This window comes from Dasypus novemcinctus, chromosome 11 (assembly GCF_030445035.2).
Source record: "Dasypus novemcinctus isolate mDasNov1 chromosome 11, mDasNov1.1.hap2, whole genome shotgun sequence".
In the NCBI taxonomy this organism is placed as follows: domain Eukaryota; kingdom Metazoa; phylum Chordata; class Mammalia; order Cingulata; family Dasypodidae; genus Dasypus; species Dasypus novemcinctus.
Window position 1 is genome coordinate 42,531,841 of NC_080683.1, and position 14,031 is coordinate 42,545,871.

Below are 14,031 nucleotides of genomic sequence, written 5' to 3' on the forward strand. Positions count from 1 at the left end.
ATGCTCCCACTGCCAGGGTGATTTGGTAATTTTCTTTAAAGCTTTACCAGGGTTTTTCTTCTATTTTTTTTTTTCCCTTTTCTCCTCCCCTTCTCTCCTTCCCCTCCCCCCACTGCTGTTTTTGCTGTGTCTCTATTCGCTGGGTGATCATCTGTATCTATTTCTCTTTTTGTCTTCTCTTATATTTTTTCTCTTCTAGGATTCACTGAGATTTGATCCTGGGGAACTTTGATATGGAGAGAGGTTCCCTGTCACCTGTGTCACCTCAGTTCCTGGTTTCTGCTGTGCTTCACCTTGACTCTCCCGTTCATCTCTTTTGTTGCATCTTCATCTTGCCGCATGACTCACTAGCGTGGGCACCAGCTTACTGTGTGGGCACTCGGCTCGTCATGTAGGCACTGGCCTGCTGCACAGGCATGCTTTCTCTCTTTTTTATTTTTTACCAGGAGGCCCCAGGGATTGAACCTGGGTCCTCCCATATGGTAGGCAGAAGCCCTATCACTTGAGCCACATCTGCTTCCCCTTTCTATTTTGTTTTGAGGCTATTTTATTAGGTACTATGGCAGTTTGATATAATCGATGAATTCCAAGAAGAAATATTGGATTCTGTTTGTAAACTGATCTCTTTCTCTGGTCATATTAGATTATATTGGATTCATAAGTTTACTTGATTAAGTAATTACATAGACCTCCTATGCCAGTAGGGCATTGGTGGGTGGGGAATCACAGATAAAAGGCATGCAAAGGACAGAGTTAAGGGTTTTTGATGTTGGAATTTTGATGTTGGAGTTTGATGCTGAAGTCTTAGGCTGAAGCTGCAGGAAGAGAGCAACCCTGAACCCAGAGAGAAGCAAGACCCTGGAAGGGAGGAACCCAGGAAGCCTGAACCCTCGTAGATGTGGGCAGCCATCTTGTTCCAACACGTGAAAATAGACTTTGGTGAGGGAAGTAACTTATTCATTATGGCCTGGTGTCTGTAAGCTCCTACCCCAAATAAATACCCTTCATAAAAACCAACCAATTTCTGGTATTTTGCATCAGCACCCCTTTGGCTGACTAATACAGGTACACACACATTTTGAATTTTCAAATCATGCTATGGAATTTAAACTTAAAAAAAAATTAATGACTCTCTTCTTTCATAATAATGCTTTTTGTCCTAAAGTCATTTTTCTATTATCTTAGCTACCCTTTATTTTTGGGTTACTATTTGCCCGAGATGTCTTTTTCTATGTTTTTACTTTCAACTTTCTTTGTGTTGATGTGTGGAGGGTGCTCTGATCATATACCTTAGATTTCCTCTTATCATTTTTATGTGCACCTCCCCTGGGACATTTGCTTCTAAAGGTTTGCAACTATAACTCTCCTGGGAAGATGGCCTGGGAGTTTATGACCCATAAGTGTCTCTTAGCCCGTGATTGAGTGGTTTGGGAGTATCACAACCCAACTCCCCTGCCTGGATTCCTGAAAACTCTGAGGTATCCTTTATATGCCAGAGTTCATCGGCAGGGTAGGGCCAAGTCTCCCTCTGTGTGACTTTGCTTGAAATCACACCTGTGTTTGGGCTCTTTCTCTTCTCTGCCCTGCTTTCCCTACCTGTTTCTCTTAGCAGCACTTTCTTTCTTTCAATTAAAAAACATCAAGAACATAAAGGTTCCCATTTACCCCACCCTCCACCCCATCATTTTTGTAACTTTATTTTTTGAAGATATATATATCACACACAAAAAAATGTTACATTAAAAAATATAAGAGGTGCTGTATACCCCCAACCCACCATCCCACTGCTCCCACACCAACAACCTCCTCCATCATTGCTTTCTTAATGAATCACTTCAATGTGAATCTCCATCTTAGTGCATGCTTCTGGGGAACCAAACCCAAGACAGAATGTTTCAGATACATCTGTTTTTAAACAGCCAGTAGCTGAATTCCCTTTTAGTATGTAAGTCTGAACTATAGAAGTTAATCCATTTATATTAATGGTGTGTATTGTGATTGATGATATTTTAAAATACATTATCATTTTACTCTGTGATTTCTATCTCACTTTTTATTTTAAATTATTTTCTTTCTTGCCTTTTTTGTATTAACTACTTTTCCTTTCTCTTATTTAATCTTTTTCCTTCTACTAGTTTGTAAATTATATTTTGTAACCTCTTGTTTTAGTATTTTATTTTAATATTTACTCTTAATTTAGCAAATTTTTGTGTATTACTCTTGTATCCCACCACTCTGCTGAACTCATTTACTAACTCTAGTAGCTTGTTGTTGATAGGCCTAGTTTTTTTTTTTACTTCAAATTGAGCTACAGCCCCTCTGATACTTGGTTCAACTTATTTGAAACTTTATAGTGGCTTGTCCTTAACTGATCTGAATTCTTTCAGCTCTTTTTCATCTGTTTATTGCCCTTTCTCCCTTGTTGGTGGCAGAGTAAGAGTCAAGGATGCAGTTGGTACTGTAAGCCATGGAGGCTGAAGCTGCCTGCATTGCCCCAGGAACCAAACGCTTCTCCCACCTTTCTTCTCTGCCAGGGGTAGGAATGGAATTGCAGCTGTGTGCAGTAATCCAACCATACAGGCCAAGACCATCTGTAGTTGCTCAGATCGACTGATCAAGCTTCACACTCCTTCCTCCCCTGCTTGGGTGTGGATGGAGCTGCAGTAAACTAGCCGTGCAATAAACTAACCGTGCAGGTAAGAACTGACTGCTTTTGTCCAGATAGACCGATGAAGCACCGGCCTTCCTCCTTCCCTGCCTGGGGTGGGGATGGAGCCACAGGTGTGCCCAACAATCCACTCCATGCAGGCCGAATGCGACTGCCATGCCTGGAGAGGCTGGGGGCACTGTCCTCCTCCTGCTCCATCAGAGGCGGGGCTGGAGCCACTGCTGTGCCCAGCAATCTAGTCCACGTGGGCAGAAAGCAACTACAGTTGCTGGGAGATGCTGATACATGTGCCCTAGCTTCCTCCCTGCCAGAGGTGAGGCTGGAGCCCAGGCTAAGGCAGCAATCTGACCTGGGTGGAAAGAAGGCTGTCCCTACTGTCACTGTGATTTTCAATCATCCCTACTTCCCCTCATGCCAGGGGCAGAGTTAAAATGGAGGCTACTGGCCTCTTCCCAACTTGGGCAGTTTCAAACTTCAGCTGCACTTGGAACTGGACCTTAGCCAGGTGGATTTACTACTCAATAGCTGAGGTGGGGGCCCAACCATCTCTTCCTCTCTTTCCCTGAGGCAGCTTGCACTGCCCGCGGGGGACGGGCACCAGCCTGTGGGGTGTGGAGTGCTCTACACACGAATCGTCCCTGAAGATAGCCAGTCTCCTCCTTCTGTTTTTTTCCAAGGATGTTGCAGGATGCTCTTCTGGTCTTCTAGGCCCCCCAAACAGGTGATTTGTATAGCTCTGGCTGATTACTAACTGCACTGTAGGACAAGCTGACTCTTGGAGCTCCCTACTGTGCCCCCACCTTGCCCAGTTTCCTAATATATTTTTGAAATCATATTGATATATTTACTTACAGTTTTCATCAGTCTAGTGGCAACATTTTTATGGTTCCATGTTTTAGAAATTCTTCTTATATTATAGAATTATATATTTGAATTCTTATGGACCTGAGTTCTCTGTGCTTAATTGATATTGGCAGCTGCAAGGCTGATCCTAAACTTGTCTCTTTCCCATCCTGTCTCACTGACTAATTACTTCCTACACTAGAGTCTATCTGTATGATTCTCTATTCATCCCCACCTTCTCTAATTTTCCTTTGTGCCAAAATAGGTCTAGCAAAGCTCTGGCCACCCTCCCATCTATACCCTTCCTATTATTCCATGTAAGGGGATGTTGACTCTGCCCCTCCAACCCTGCCACTCGCTTGAGAAACTTGCTCTCTGTCACTGGGTTTGGGCATTTTCTCTCAGCAATTTCCAGTATCCCCCTTTAACCTTTACTGTATCTGGTTGCCTTGCCTTTAATATTGCAGTTTGGGGTTATATTCACCTCAGTTTCATTGATAGAGTTTGCATTTCTCTCATTCTTCTTATTGCTCTTAGATGATATTTTAGAGGAGAAGGCAAAACTGCCACCTTTACTCAGCCATAAAAATATGGAAGTGTTATTTTTTCTATGGACTTCTTGCTCTGTTGTTCAGATGGTCTAATCTTGGACTTATCTATTGCTTCAAAGCTTGTCTTTGGTCTTTCGGTTCTGGAAAAATTGCTATCCCAGCCTCTTGTCACCTGAGTTGCAGGCACAGACTGTTTTATGGGCTATGAAGCATCTTTCTGGGTATTAATCACTGATGATGGATAAAGCCTTGCCCTTTAGAAGGAAAGAAAATATGCCAGTACTTTCCGTCACCCTTGAGAAACCTAATTAGATAGTGAAATATTCCCATGAGATCTGAAGTTTATATATTTTTATATCTAGCAGTAGTAGAGTCCACAGCTTTATCTTTGAGAAATTTACAGTTTTCAACTCCTAGCTTGCTTCACCTAGAGAGTCATACAGCAATTTCCTGCACTCACAATATTATGCCCTAGCTGTGGAATTCAGAATGGATCCTCAGGTAATTTTCTTCTGTGAATGCATATCAATGGTTTCTTAAACTGGGACTATGCTGTCAAGGCCATGTTTATGTTTCTTCTGTGTGTAACCACAATCTAAATGAAAACAAAACAAAACAAAAAGCAGAGTTGCACAGCTGTAGCTCTCAGCTAAGTGCAAGTGGAAGAATACTGACCAGGCTGGTAAGGGCACCGTGTTTACACATACTTGGATCTCAAAGACTGATGCTGTTTTCTGTGCCTTGGTTGACTGTGCATCTTCAAGGGGACTGGGGAAGGAAGGAGCACAGGATATGTTTCTCATGCCAGAGTGCTGTAATGCTGTGAGTGCTGTGAGCACAGGCTTTGGGGTCAGACTGTTGGGGTTCAAGCCCTGTCGCTGCCCTCTACTAAAAGTATGATTTTGAACAAGTTCTTAATTTCTCTGTGCCTCGATGTCATCTGTGAAAAGGTGACAAAGATGCCAGTAATACTCCCTCATAGGGTTTTTTTGTTTTTTTTTGATGACTAAAGCAGATAACACACATTAAGTGCCTGGCAAAAAGTACTTGCTTACCACATTTTAAAAAAACATCCTAGTAGGGTTAAATCCCATCTTTTAAATGAAACACCAATGAGGAAGGTCCAGTTTTTAGTACTGAGACTCAAAAGGCAGTTGTATCCTGAGAGAATGTTGCCTGTGCCCTCAGGCAGCTGTGAGCTCCCGGGTGTCCCACTGGGCAGGCCTGTCTGACCCGGGAGGGCAGAGCCCGCTCTCCCTGCCGGCCACCACCATCGATGGATGAAGAGACGCCGGCATCTGCGGGGGCTGCTAAGATTGATGTGGTTCTCATAGTTTACGTACCAATTGCATGTGCATTTTTTTCTTTGATCTTTTTTACAATCCTGTGAGGACGGCTTTCTCACTCCTGTTTTTGGAATGAGACTAGGTTAAGTGATTCACTCGTGGTCGTGCTACTGGGAAGAGGGGGAAGCTGTTTCCTTCCCTGTCTCCTCCTTCCTTACTCTGTGCTCACTTTACCAAACTGGGTTCTCAGTTACGTGGAGACTGACCACAATAGTCCCCAAAACACGCTCTCCGAGGTGCTTCTCAAACTTCAGGGCTTTTAGGAAGGACGGCGCATAGGGATGGGCATGGGGGTGTCGTCGCTTGTTAAAATGCAGAGTCATCACTGTTCTAGAGTCTGGATTGGGAAGAGGCCTGGGAATCTGCCATTTTAATGGCACAGATGTCTCAGTACCTTCTAGTATTCCACTTTGACTTTTGCTGCATCTAGTTCCCCTTCCTTTAATGTTATAGTTTGGAGTTATAGCCACCTCTTAGTTTCACTGAAGATAGAGGTGATTCTGTTCACCGGTGGTCTAGGGAAGTACACTTGCTGGGGACTAGGGATGAATAAAACAGATGCAATTTTACCTTTATGGAGATCGCAGACAGGTGTGAGAAATGGACAACTAAGCAAGCCATTTCCACTCAGTGTGATGAACTGTTGCCTTCATCTGGAGGGTTTGCCAGTCTCCATCCTGCCTCTTCTGTGTGAGTACCTGTATGTAGTTATGTGCCTATTCACATCCTTCTCATTAACACAATCTGGGGGAGGGATGTCTAATTTTGTGCTTATGAAGGTCCCATGTTAGACTGACTCAGACTTAAATAAGGTAAAATTCCTATAAACTTAACACAGATTTACATATATTTACATGTGAAATTTCTTCTCTACTGCTTATGTATATCATTTTTCTTTACCTACCTTGAATTGCATGAGATATTTCACAACCATCTCAGAATGTAAATACCAGGACCATGCATTTATCAGTGATTTATCACTTATCAAGTACTTTCACTGAGCTTCTATCACTTGATTCTCAAAACAGTTTTGTGAGGTAGGGAGAATAATTATTACCTTTGTTTTACAGAACAGGAGGCAGAGGTTTAGGCAAGTTTTGGATTGACCATAATTACCCAGTAAGTAACAGAAGTGGAAGCAGACCCCATTCTTCCTTCTCCCAGCCCAGTGTTCTTTCATGGCATTGCACAGCAGAACAAGCTGTGCAAGCTTTGGGCAAAGCTGCAGAGACTGGAAAATGCCTAATGTGGACAGGTCTTTGGCAACATAAACATCAGAATTGGTCAACTCCTTTTAACAGCACTGATCGATGACCTGGTCTGCTCAGTCCTTACAGCTGTGTTTTGAAAATTGATGATGGTGAGCTAAGCAAATTACAGGGCAGAGACCAGCAAATACACCAGGCCCATTAAGCATGAGTAAAATGACCACTTTTAAAAGCTGTTTAGGTGCCTTATAGGGAAAAGCACACACAGATAAAAGGCAAACCAAAACCAACAACTTAATACCTGAAAATCCATCAAGAAAACAACTCAAGCAAGGACTATGGCTTCTGTTAGGGAAAGACTGAAAGCCAGTGCCTGTTTCTATAATTTTCTTCTCTTAGCAGTTCTGCCCTTCCTTTCATAAAATAATAGTTAATAGTAACTTGTGGTTTTTGGAAGATAAGCTAATTCTTTCTTTGCTCCATAGGATCATTTTTATTTGGACATCTTCGATGTACTTAAAATACTAGAGATAGTCAAAGCAAGGCTGTGTGAATTGGTTAGCAACACAGTTACTTACTGGATAAATTCCTTAAGGCATTTATAGATACAGTTCCAGAGTAAATGTTGTCAAAAGCAGGTAATAAGCCCTATTTGAATATTCACATTACCACGTGAGCAGCTGGTGATCAAGAGTGCATCATTCACTGGCTTTAGCAGTGACTTCAGAGTGACTAAAGTAGCTTTATGAAAATCAATAGAGTGACTACAATTACTAAGTGCATTACTTCAAAGATATTAAGAGCCAAAAATCAAACACATTACTGAAGAATAATGATGATATTATGCACAAACAAGAAAGCAGGATATCAGTTGAGGAAGTGGCCAGAATCTTATTCTAAAGCTTCCGAGGAACTGAAAATGAGTGGTTGCTCTTTGTTTTTAGCATCATTGTTAAGGCAGTTTGACACAAGTCTTACAAATCAAAACATACAATTTTGTTATCACCGACAGACAGTTGGAAGGGAGAAGGAATCTAATCATGCTGAAAGCTTTGGCTGGAATTGCCTCCACTCAGCTCCCAGAGCTTGGCTTGGCTGAGAGTGTGTTCGTCAAGGCAGTGTACTCCCACGCAGTATGATTCAACTGAGGATGTTCCAGAGCAGCTAAGTAGCAAAGTGCCTGACAAGCTAATTAATTTAAATCTTAGTTTGTCAGGGTTGGAGGGTCTGCAGAAAATATCTAGTCTGTCTGCTCCTGTGATGATCACAACTCTGCAACCACCACAAAGTGATTCATGAATTCCTCTCTCCCAATACAACCCACTCCCTTCTGAGGGCAGTTTTGACTGTTAGGAAGTTCTGAAATACAGTTCAGTTACATTGGAGTCACATGATGTCATCTCAAGTACTTGAAGATTGTCTTTGTGTAGGCAGTTCCTGAACCTTCCCTTCTCTAGGATTAACAGCCTTAGTTTCTTTCTAGCTGTTCCTCATCTTTCATAATTTCCAGCCCTTCACCTTTTGGATTGTACTTTGCCAAAGAAGCTCCAGCATTCATTTCCTTTTGAAGCATGGTGCCCACACATGGAATAGCCTCACCTGCACAGAGAACATGGAATAGTCTCATTCCTGATAACTTTTTACATGAACACTTAACATCACAGGCTCTTAAACCCAACAGTTGATTCATATTGATGAAATTACAATATTTTTTTCCATCCAACATTTATTGAGTGCTCACCATAGATCTGGCACTGTGCTAATTGGTGGGGCATACACATCTGCCTGCAAGGATTTTCTAGTGTAATGAGAGAGACAATAATTATAAAATTGGTTAATTAGAAAATGGTAAGGGAAAGGGTATGGAAGAGAAAAGTGTAGGGTGCCTTAATCAGACAGAAAAGGGACACCTAAACCAGCCAGGAATGGTGATGGTGATGCTAGTGATGGGTTTGGAAGAGAACCAGGAGGTGGGATGAGGACCTCTGGGAAGAAATACAGCTGGGATTGTTCCTGATACATGATGATACATGATACAGGGAAGAGGAAGAGGAGAGGAGAATGGCATTGCAGGCAAAGTGATAAGCAAGGGCCAAGATTCAGAGGCAAGAGAGAAAGGAATAAGGATGTGTAAGGGACTGTAAGTATTTCAGTGTTAATGAGTGCTGAAAGATGAAAGGAGAGGCTCAAGAGGAAAGCAGGGGCTGGAGCATAAAGCAGTCATGCCAAGGAGTTTGGATTTTATTCTGAACACAATGGGAAATCACTGGAGACCTGCTCGGGAGCAGATGTAGGAAGCCTCTAGGTGGGCAGAAATGGAAAACTCCCAAACCCTTGTGCTGGCACAGCAGTAATTGTAAGACCCAGAACTCAGCAACTTGGGTCTTGGTGACATGGCTTCCTGAGATGCTGGCTGATACAGCTTCCTGTGGTGATTTACCCTGCTTTGGGTGCTGACTTGGCTGGGCATATGAAATGCAGTGAGCCGATAGGAATGTCAATGGCCACCAGAAGCTAGGAGCGAGGCACAGAATGGATTTCCCCCAGAACCTCTGAAAGGTGTTCAGCCTGGCTGACTCCAATCAGACTCTGATCTTCAGAACTGTGAAAGAATAAGGATCCACCAGGTTTGTAGTAATTTGCTATAGCAGCCACAGGAAGCCAATGTAGTGAGAGAGTGCTTAAAGTGGGAGATCATGGAATCTGGATTGGAAAGAGAAGATGTCATAGATGAGGATTGCTGTACTGAGAGGAAGCAGGGATCTTTATGAGCTCCTGGAAATAAGAGAGCAAGAGAGTGAGAAAGCTGGATGAAAGAGTTTACATTTTCAGAGCTAGAGCAATGGTGCATAGTGGCGACACCCTGTGTGGCCCTGGTATCTGCGGAGGCTTGGAAGTGGAGTTGAGGAGATGAAAGAATGGAAAGACAAGGGTTCTGGATAGGTTGTCTGCATGAGCACTGAAATCATCCAGGATAATGGCGAGGTTTGGGGCAAAATGGAAGATGGTGAGTCTGGTGTCAAAGTCCTTAAGGAATCAAGAGAAAATAAAGGGAGAAAACAGAAGGCAGGCAGAGGATGAAGAGGGTTAAGGGTGGTGGGGTCAGAAGGCATTAGCCTCAAAAGAACCTGCAGGGATTTTTATTCAAGATAAATGAACTATGGTCTGAAAGACACCCTGGACCCAGCAAAATGCCCCTACCCTCACCTCTTCTGAACCCAACATACATAGGATGTTGAAAAATGGGCAGTTTGTACTGAAGGGATCTCCTGAGCAGGAGGATGATGTCATTGGGAGAAATCCAGGCTCTACTGAGGGACAAGACACACATTAAGAGAATGGTTGTGGAAGGAGAGTTATTTGTTAATGTTTAATGTGATGTACTAATTAATGCCACATAAAGTAGCAATTGGAAATTAGGACTAAGTCATGATAAGCCTGAGGATGCAACATTACTGAAATTTGCAAATGTGCCCAAGTGGTAGAATTGCTTCAATATTGCTCATTTTCTGGGTCCTGGGCCTCCTGCGGAATGATGAAATTAGCTCCCTCAGTGATTTAGTAATGAGCTAGTTTGAAAACATCAAATTTTAGTAATCTTCAATAATTAATTTAGTAAGTTACCGTTAGTAACTTTTAGGCACATATAAAAAGGAAGGTCTATGGAACTAGCTGTCATTTACTTGTGTCTAAGAATCAAAGAAAAGACCTGCAGTTTGGGAACACTGAGGACTCTCAGGAGGGCTTTTTTTTTTGTCTTTGATTTTACTATTTTTTTTTTATTTATAATTTTTTAATTTTTTATTGACTTTGTAATAATATTACATTAAAAATATATATGTGAGGTCCCATTCAACCCCACCCCCCCACCCCCCCTCGCCCCCCCCCCCAACAACACTCGTTCCCATCATCATGACACATCCACTGGACTCGGTAAGTACATCTCTGGGCACCTCTGCACCTCATATACATTGGTTCACATCATGGCCCATACTCTCCTCTATTCCATCAAGTGGGCCCTGTGAGGATTTACAACGTCCGGTGATTACCTCTGAAGCACCATCCAGGGCAGCTCCACGTCCCGAAGACTCCTCCACCTCTCATCTCTTCCTGCCTTTCCCCACACCCTTTGTCCATTATGTCCACTTTTCCCAATCCAATGCCACCTCTTCTATGTGGACATTGGATTGGTTGTGTCCATTGCACCTCTATGTCAAGAGGAGGGTCAGATTCCACCTGGATGCTGGATGCAATCCTCCCATTTTCAGTTGTAATCACTCTAGGCTCCATGGTGTGGTGGTTGTCCTTCTTCAACTCCATCTTAGCTGAGTGTGGTAAGTCCAATAAATCAGATTGTAGGTGCTGGAGTCTGTTGAGGCTCAGGATCTGGCTATCACATTGTCAGTCCAGAGATTCAAATCCCCTAAATATATCTTAAACCCCAACATTAACTGCACCTCCAGCACATTAGCATGAAAGTCTTATGAAGGGAGATCCCATCTGAGTCCAGATTCATCACACATAAACACCATTTCCAAAGAGGGGCCATCTGCCCTGGTAGTTAACCCCATCGGCCATGACCATAACTCCCATGGGTCTCTTTAGCCCTCAAAGGAACCAATACTCAGGAGGGCTTTTGTAATCCACAAACCATATGCTGAGAAATACTTCTCCAGACTGATAGCCATTCATTAATTTGCATTCTTTCGCTTTATCGCTCAACCAGCTACAAATCACATTTTATTTATGCCTATCCCTTATTTCTTCATCTTGTCCACAAAGATCTCAGGAGAAACATGGTTTAGGTTTCCTCAGGCACCACCAGCTTGAGCCAATGTATTAATGGCACCTGATATTTATTAAGCACTTTGCATGGGTTATTCTCATCTAATCCTCTGAACATCCTAATGAGGGAGGTACTTTTAGTATCTCCAAGACATAGAAGAAGAAAATAAAGCTTAGGGAGATAACTAACTTGCACAAGGTCCCAGTTGGCAGGTAGAGGAGCAGGGATTCACTGTTAGGCGGAAGGACCTCAGAAACCAGGCCGCTGCTCACTCTGTTGAACAGATTTATGCTCCTTGGAGAGAGTGGAAATGAGAATGCCCGGGTCTTCACAACACTGACAGGAAAAGAAGCTGCTCGGTTCTTCCCCTAAGCCCACGGGCATTCCACTCAAGGCCTGGTGCTTGGTGATCTGTCTGCCTGCAGCTGCACCGCTCCTCCCAGTGGCAGCTCCTGCTGCTCTCCTGCTGCTGGGGTTGGCATCCTGAGCCCTGTGTGCCCCAAGCCCAGGGCACTGATACTGACAGCCCCAGTCTGGTAGGCTACTGAGGTGTCTTCTTCCAGATGTTGGGGCTGGGAAGCATCCCGTGATCTCTCCTCCGGAGGGCGCTGTTCTTCTGCTCCTTTCCTCCCCGGAGCTGAGTGTTCTCCCGCCTTCCACTTCCTTCTACTTTTCCTGTCAGTGTCTCTCTTTGTTCCCGGCTTTCTCGGTCTCTGTCTCTCTTTATCTTTTCTCTCCCTTCCCCCATCTCCACACCTTCCATCTAGAGTCATCCTCTCTCTCTCTCTGGGAACCCTGATACACAGACATGAGATTTGTTCTGCATCTTCTTTATTAGTCTAGTAACCCTGTCTGAACAGGAAATGAGGTCAGCCAGTCAATATTTGTTCTTATTATGAGTTCATACTGATTGCTAGGGATCCTGGCTTCCTTTCCTAAACCTTCCCCAAGCATCCTTTGGAGAATTAATCTTCTCTTCGAATCTATCTACAGCTCATAGGATTAATGTTTACAGTTTATAGAATTTCTACTTTTGACAAGAATCAGAACAACATTTACTTATCTTCACACCTCCAGCACAGACAGGGGATCAGGGGTTTCAGCAACAGGCTCTTTCCAAGTACTGGGAAACTCAAAGCAAGGCTCAAACCCATCAAGAGCAGTTGGAAGCTAATTTACAATCTCCCCACCTATCTCAATCTCCCAGTCCCTCTTAACAAAGTGTCTTCTATCCATATTGGGTCTAAAAATTGTTCTCTTTGACAGGGAAGAGTAAAATAGGATGAGTATTGAGAGCCAGGTGTTTTAATACCCAGTAGTACTGCACCATGCACCCCAGACAGGTAATTAGCATCTAATCCTGAGATGCTTTCTGAATTAACCATTCTTTTTTTTAATAGCTGAGGTAACTTAAAAGAACCAGAACTAAAATCCAGGTTTCCAGTCTATATACTTTCCATTGTTAAAGTAGGTTCCACTAACATGCTGTCAAGCTGAATAAATATAGATCAAACACATTAGATATATGTGTTCTTCTTATTTAAAGAACTTTATTTAGGGACATATTACTGAGCTATTCTTTACTAGGTATGAAAACAAATGCAATATCCAAACAATAATGGAGTATAATGAGGATGATATAATAATGGCATAGATTTGACATTCTTGCTATCTTCGCGATTCCAAGTAACAGTGGTTCCATTGTTTGAAATGATGAAGTAAAGTGATTGGTAATCAATTTGATCACCCTAAAAAATTGTTTTTTAAAATTTATCTTGGAATTTAAAAAACCTAGCTGAATACTCCAGAGATATAATAATATCTTGTAAATTCTAAAAAAATGTGGTCATCCACTAAACACTCCAACCAGTGAAATGGGAGTGGTAAGGACTTCCTCAGTGGATGCTCCCTAGGACATGGACAAATTACTGGTGATAGGGGGGCTAAAAGAGTTCCCAACACAGACACTTTCCTGCTGCCTTTCAGAAGAGTAACATTCAGGGTCATCTAGGCTGATCCTTGTCAAGAACTAGAGTTGGGTCTTGGAAGATCACATGCTGCCTGATGATGTATACGGCTACGACGGCAGAGTCAGAGGAGAAGTGCTCTCCCTACCCCAAATCAGCACTCTCCCTTTCTGTGTATACCACAGGTGACAGTTTATTATGATTAAATTTCAGTCTTCAATATTAATTGGCTCTATACAATAATAGAAGAAAACGGTGGGGAAAAAACAAAACAAAACTAAAGATAATTTGATTTTAGATTGCTGTGGTGAGCAGAATTCTAAGACAATGTCCATGATCCCTGTCCCCAGGTGTTACTCCCATGACTGTGTTAATTTTTGTAGCAAAAGGACTTTTTCCAATACAGTTAAGGTTTCCAGTCACTTGACCATAAGGTTGGGATATTTTCTTGGTGGGCCTAACCTAATCACATTAGCCTTTTAAAAGCAGAGCGTTTTCTCTGGCTAGTTGCAGTAGAGGAAGTCAGAGAGATTTGAAGCGTGAGAGGGACTGCAGGTGAGGGAGGTTCTCCATTGTGGAGAGGGAGGGAGCCACGTGGCAAGGACCTGAAAGCAGCCCCTGGAAGCTCAGAGTGGTCCCTGGCTGACGGCTGTCTGCAAGAC